Raw genomic sequence first — 6,851 nt, forward strand, 5'->3', positions numbered from 1 at the left:
AAAAAACAACAATGCAAAGAACATGACACTAAATGTTTAACAAAAGGTCTAATTAATTGACAGTATAAGAACTGAAGAATGTCCATGTAAGAAAACTAATTTTTCACCATTCTGCACATGTATACAAATGACTATAAAAACACTGTAAGTATTAATTTGGGGGGTCACAAATAAACTCTAGTGAATGGGTGAATTCACAAATATGAAATCTGTGAATACTAAGGATTGACTGTATATATGAAGAGTCACTCTTGGATTAATGTTAATAGTTAGAAAGTCCCTGTACCTAACAATAACTCCACCCAGACATACTTCATATTTCTACAGTGTGCCAAACTGAAGATAAAAAATGAGTAAGCAACCCATTATCCATGCTTTTCTGGATTCAGCGCATCCCAATTCTTGGCTTAGAGTCAGTTGATCTAGTCGGTTTGTGGTTTTCAGTCAACCACAGACGCTGCTCTGCTATTGAGTTTGGGGCTATGGTTCGCTGCTTCTTACTTTGTTTATTTCATCTATCTGAGTCTCCACTGTGGCTGGACATGTAACAGCTGCTTAGTTGTCTTTCTGGCATCAGCCCTTACTATGTGAGCAGTAAAAGATGATTACCTGTGACTCCACAGCTGCACAGAGAAAGGTAAATGGTGAGAACCCTCTTGGGACGTCCCTATACATCCAGTGGTTAAGCCTCTATGTTTCCAATGCAGGGAGCGCAGGTTCGATCCCTGACCAGGGGACTAAGATCCCACATGTCTTGCAGCATGGCAAAATAAAACAAAATGAAAACCTCTCACGATAGCAGGTCTCACTTGAAATGTATTCAATGCAATCTCAAATGGACCCTTAGTGTTAACTAGCAATTCTAATTTCTCTAATTCATTCCTGTTGCCCTCTCCTATACAACTATTTCATACATTTATCTTTGTCTTAGTTTTCTTGGAGTGACATACTTAATACCATAAACTGAGTGGTTTAAAAAACAGAAGCTTATTTTTCACAATTCTGAAGACTGGGACATCCAAGGTCACGGTGACAGCGTGGTTAGGTTCTGATCAGGGCTCTCTTCATGGCTTGCATACGGCCATCTTCTCCCTGTGTCCTCACATGGCAGAGAGAGAGAACAAGTTCTCTGGTGCATCTTCCTAAAAGGGTATTAATCCCATCATGAGGGTCCCATCCTTACTTTAGAATCTAAACCAAATTATTTCCCAAAGGCCCTCTCTCCAAACACCATCACGTTGGGTGTTGGGGCTTCATTTAGCTTCATTCGTTTGGTTTTTAGGTTCTACATGTAAGTGAGATCATATAGTATTTGTCTTTCTCTGACTTATTTCACTTAGCATAAAATTCTCAAGGGTATTAAATGGTGCTCATTGGTAAAGAATCCACCTGCCAATGCAGGAGACATGGGTTCGATACCTGGGTCAGGAAAATCCCCTGGAGAAGGGAATAGCTAGTCACTCCAGTACTCTTGCTGGGAAATCCTATGGACAGAGGAGCCTGGCGGGCTACAGTCCACGAGGTTACAGAGTGTTAGACGTGACTTAGTGAATAAACAGCAACAATACCCTCAGGGTCCATTCATGTTGTTGCAAATGTCAAGATTTCCTATTTTATGGCTTATTTTTTAAATTTTATATATATATATATATATATATATATATATATATATATCACATCTTTATCTGCTCAACAGACACTTAGGTTGTTACTCTGTTTAATGTTTACCATAGAACTTATCACAAAATCCTGTTGTAGTTCCCCCAATAAAGTGTGCCTTACATTTTTAACAAATGTCATGAATAATTTTTCTTTAACACCCTCATCTAAAATGTAAGTGCCTCCCCACCACACAATCAGAGATTTTATGCTATTTATTACAATATTTCTGTCACCTAGAATAACATGCCACATAGTATTTGTGGAATGATTGAATGAGCATCTCATGTTAAGAGGCAGCCATCATTGCTTCCACGCCCATATCCTATACACACTACAGGTAAGCTAAGGCAGATGAGGCTGACGTCATTCCTCAAGAATCCTGAGATGATGTCAGAGAGGGTGCTCTAAATAAGCGGAGACGTGGCTTTAATTTAACTGAAGTCACAGCATTCATTTGTCTCAGCCTTATAATCCTTTGAGAGTCCATGTTCTGCCACATCATAGAAACCTTTACTCTTCCACTGTTATTTAGCATTCTTACATGTTGAGATGTCATTTCTCCAATTCCAAGTGTCTATTTGTAGATAGCAAACTCTCTCTTGTAATCCATCAGAGAGCTGAGCACACTACCTTAGGCCAGAAAGAATCATTCTAACAATTTAAAGTGTCACATAGACATAGACAGGTCATGGTTCCAAATTTTCACAGGAAGGGACAGAAACGTTTATTGGGAATCCACTTGTGCAACTATATTAGGGCTTTCTGGAACAGTTGTAGCTGGTGTTCTTCTTCAACTTAGCTGTTTGTGCACCTACCTACCAGCTGTTGTGCATATTGACTAATGCTTCCTTCTCCTAAGGAATGCTCTAGTCCAATTCTAGCTCTACCCACCCCATCCCCATTCAAACCCATGCCTAGTGAACTGGGGCCTAAAGGCTACCCCCTAGCCTCAGGATGGGACTAACTCTGGGTGCAGTTTGTGCCCTTCTCCATGGGATCAGACAGAAACAGTTTCCTGTTGAGTCCACAGCCACACCTAGCTTTTTTTCACCCATTTTATCATTCTTCCCTGATTCCCAAGAATCCCAGTCTCAGGCTATGCCTATAGGGACCAAATCAAAGTCACCATCCACAGACTAAATTTCTTACAATACGTATACATCTCATACACACACATACACATTCCTTAAATTGACTCTTATATCAATAACCTCAGATATGCAGATGACACCACCCTTATGGTAGAAAGTGAAGAGGAGCTAAAAAGTCTCTTGATGAAAGTGAAAAAGGGGAGTGAAAAAGTTGGCTTAAAGCTCAACATTCAGAAAACGAAGATCATGGCATCCGGTCCCATCACTTCATGGGAAATAGATGGGGAAACAGTGGAAACAGTGTCAGACTTTATTTTGGGGGGCTCCAAAATCACTGCAGATGGTGATGGCAGCAATGAAATTAAAAGATGCTAACTCCTTGGAAGGAACGTTATGACCAACATAGATAGCATATTAAAAAGCAGAGATATTACTCTGCTAACAAAAGTGCATCTAGTCAAGGCTATGGTTTTCCCAGTGGTCATGTATGGATGTGAGAGTTGGATTGTGAAGAAAGCCGAGCGCCGAAGAATTGATGCTTTTGAACTGTGGTGTTGGAGAAGACTCTTGAGAGTCCCTTGGACTGCAAGGAGATCCAACCAGTCCATCCTGAAGGAGATCAGTCCTGGATGTTCATTGGAAGGACTGATGTTGAGCCTGAAACTCCAGTACTTTGGCCACCTCATGAGAAGAGTTGACTCATTGGAAAAGACTGATGCTGGGAAGGACTGCGGGCAGGAGAAGGGGACGACAGAGGATGAGATGGCTGGATGGCAACACCAACTCGATGCACATGAGTTTGGGTGAACTCCGGGAGTTGGTGATGAACAGGGGAGGCCTGGCGTGCTGCGATTCACGGGGTTGCAGAGTCAGACATGACCGAGCGACTGAAATGAACTGAACTGATGATCTATCAGATAAAGCCTACACTCCTCTAAGCATTCAGGACATTGCAGAGCCAGACCTCTTTTTCAAGAGTTATTTTTCATCCTCACCATACTGAACTTCTATGGCTCCCTAAAACATCCTCTCCCAGCCTTTGCACAGACTGCTTGCCTGGAATGATCTGCTTGCTCTGCCTTGCCTGAATCACAAACCCTCTGCTCCTTATTCAAGGCTCAGCTCAAATATCATCTCTTCTGTAAAGCTCCCCATGTCCTTCTGGGCTCAGTAGGTGTCACTTCTCAAACTCCTACAGAATATTGTGAAGTATCCTTCACAATATTTGCTTGCCTGACTTCAGCTATTTGCTTGCCTGACTCCTCTACTTAACTAAGAGCTTCTTAAAGGCAATTTTTTTTTAATAGTTCTACTCTTGACTGGAAAATCCCATGGACAGAGGAGCCTGGTGGGTCGTGAAGAGTCAGACACGACTGAGCGACTTCCTTTTCACTTTTCACTTTCATGCATTGGAGAAGGAAATGGCAACCCACTCCAGTGTTCTTGCCTGGAGAATCCCAGGGACGGGGGAGCCTGGTGGGCTGCCGTCTATGTGGTCGCACAGAGTCGGACACGACTGAAGCGACTTAGCAGCAGCAGCAGTAATATGTGAAGGTAAAGAACCTGCCTACCGATGCAGGAGACAGAAGAGACTTGGGTGTGATCCCCGGGGTCAGGAAGATCCCCTGGAGAAGGAAATGGCAACCCACTGCAGTATTGTTGCCTGGAATATTCCATGAACAGAGAAGACTGGCGGGATACAGTCCATGCAGCCGCAAAGAGTAGGACATGACTAAGCTACTCAGCATAGTAATCTGTAAAGTAGCAGAGGAAATAAAAAATATACACCTTTAGAAAGCACACATTCAATGCATTTTAATTCACAAATAAACTAAGAGCCTTATTATTTCTGATAATGATTTAATAATTGAGAAGACTCTGGAGGGATATGTATCCAACATGTTGAATAATTATTATACCTGGTTGGTAGTGTTATTGGTGGAATTTGGTTTACTTGAATATTTTTACCTTTTTTTCTTGTTTCTTGTGCTAGTAGGTTTTAAATATAATCCAAAATTATGATTCCAGTATAAAAAAATTAAAATTCTATTTCTTCTTAGGAATTAAGTAGTATTTATAGAGAGAAAAAATGAGATCTTTAGTACAGATTAACATTTACGCAAAAGAATGTTAAACAGGAAACAAATATGTTTCCTCTGTTATATAATTTTTGTACAGTGGACATGGTGCTTTTATACTAAGAAGCATCCATTTTAAATTTCAAAATAATATAGAAAAATTTCTTAAACAATCTAAAAACAAAATAAATCTATTTAGTAAATTCATTTCAGTTTTTACAGTAACTTTGAATATTCCAGCAAAAGATATGTGAACTGAATCAAACACAAGTTCATTTGGCTCTATTCCAGAAGAGCGACTACATTCTTTTGTATTATTACTTGTTGTGAATACCTACAGGAAACAATGGTCTTTAAATGGCACTGAGATTTTTCATTATTATATTCCTAACATTTTAAGTTCAAGTTCTTTGCTCTGGGCTTATCCCATACTTGTAATGAGTGAAAGAGCATATACGCATAGGACTGGGGGGTGGATTTAGAAAAAAATCACTCATGGTTTCAAGTAGCCTGTCCCTCAGGGAAAAAAAAATCACCAAACAAAACCACAAGTCATAGAAATCATTTCTGAATTCCCAGCACAGAGAAATTCTGACTCTCTCTTCTCTTGCTGCTGCTGCTGCTGCTAAGTCACTTCAGTCATATCTGATTCTGTGCAACCCCATAGATGGCAGCCCACCAGGCTCCGCCGTCCCTGGGATTCTCCAGGCAAGAACACTGGAGTGGGTTGCCATTTCCTTCTCCAATGCATGAGAGTGAAAAGTGAAAGTGCAGTCGCTCAGTTGTGTCTGACTCTTAGCGACCCCAAGGACTGCAGCCTACCAGGCTCCTCTGTCCATGGGATTTTCCAGGCAAGAGTACTGGAGTGGGTTGCCATTGCCTTCTCTGTTTCTTCCCTTAGTGAAGAAAAAAACAAGAATAACAACAATATTTTTTTTTCAGGCCATGCAACGATGTCTTTTATTATGTATGGGTTTTTTAAATTATTTTTGCAATATCTCCATACACAGGCAAAAAAAAAATTGTTTAGCATATTGGAACTTGCAAACCTGATCACTGCATAGACAAGGCAAAATTATCCCTATAGCACACTTAACCAGGAGGCCAGTTCATCTGCCGACCTCCAAAGAACATGGAGATGAACATGATAGACAGACTGGCCCCCATCTGAACCTTCATTCACCACCATTCTGCAGCCCTCCTTCAGGCCCAGATCAGCAGCACATTTCTTGCCAACAATCATCAAATGCCCAAGAAGACTTTCATCATCATCTTCTGCTGCAGAAATCTGGGATATATGTTTCTTGGGTATCACCAGAAAATATGTCAGTGCTTGAGGGGAAATGTCATGGAAAGCAAGACACTGGTCATCCTCATAAATGATTTTGGCTGGGATTTCCTTGCGAATGATCTTCCTGAAGATCGTGTCGCCACCAGGCCGGGCAACCTGAGCCTTGGCGATCTCATCTGCCATCTCTGCCTCCCTCCCGTGCAGCCGGCCACAACAACATTTTAAATGAGATCTCATTTTAGCTTTCTGTATTCAGTGTTGACAAGTCTTTTGCTTAAGTATTAATGTGGCCAAATAACTTTCATCTTTTCCTCTAAAAATTATTTAATTCTAGGTTCACCAATTAGGGATGACAATTCTGTATTTGCATTATTGGGATCACAGTTTTTTATATTGTGATACAAGGTGACTGATACATCTAGAGATTTTATACATATTCTAAAAGATAATGTGATAGGAGGCTGTGCTACATGTCTTGACTCCATGATTTTAGAAAGTTTGTTCATCAAGGTACAGTAAAATTAACAGTAATGATACCTTATTTCCACAGTGCCTTTCATCTGAAAACTAAAAACATCCAATATTTAGAGTACGTTATTAAGCCACACTGACTCTATGACAAAGATATTTGTCTTATTTTAGAGTCTTATTTTAGAAATGGTTAAATTTTTCCATTATTTGTCTGATTTGTTAGATGGGTTGGTGCCTTTGGAATTTTCAAAGAAAGCC

The 6,851-nt window shown here is 40.4% G+C and overlaps 1 pseudogene; it reads right to left on the minus strand.

Moving 5' to 3' along the window:
• LOC102172101 lies at positions 5,855–6,310 on the minus strand (annotated as a pseudogene).

This window comes from Capra hircus, chromosome 1, assembly GCF_001704415.2.
Source record: "Capra hircus breed San Clemente chromosome 1, ASM170441v1, whole genome shotgun sequence".
NCBI classification, from domain to species: domain Eukaryota; kingdom Metazoa; phylum Chordata; class Mammalia; order Artiodactyla; family Bovidae; genus Capra; species Capra hircus.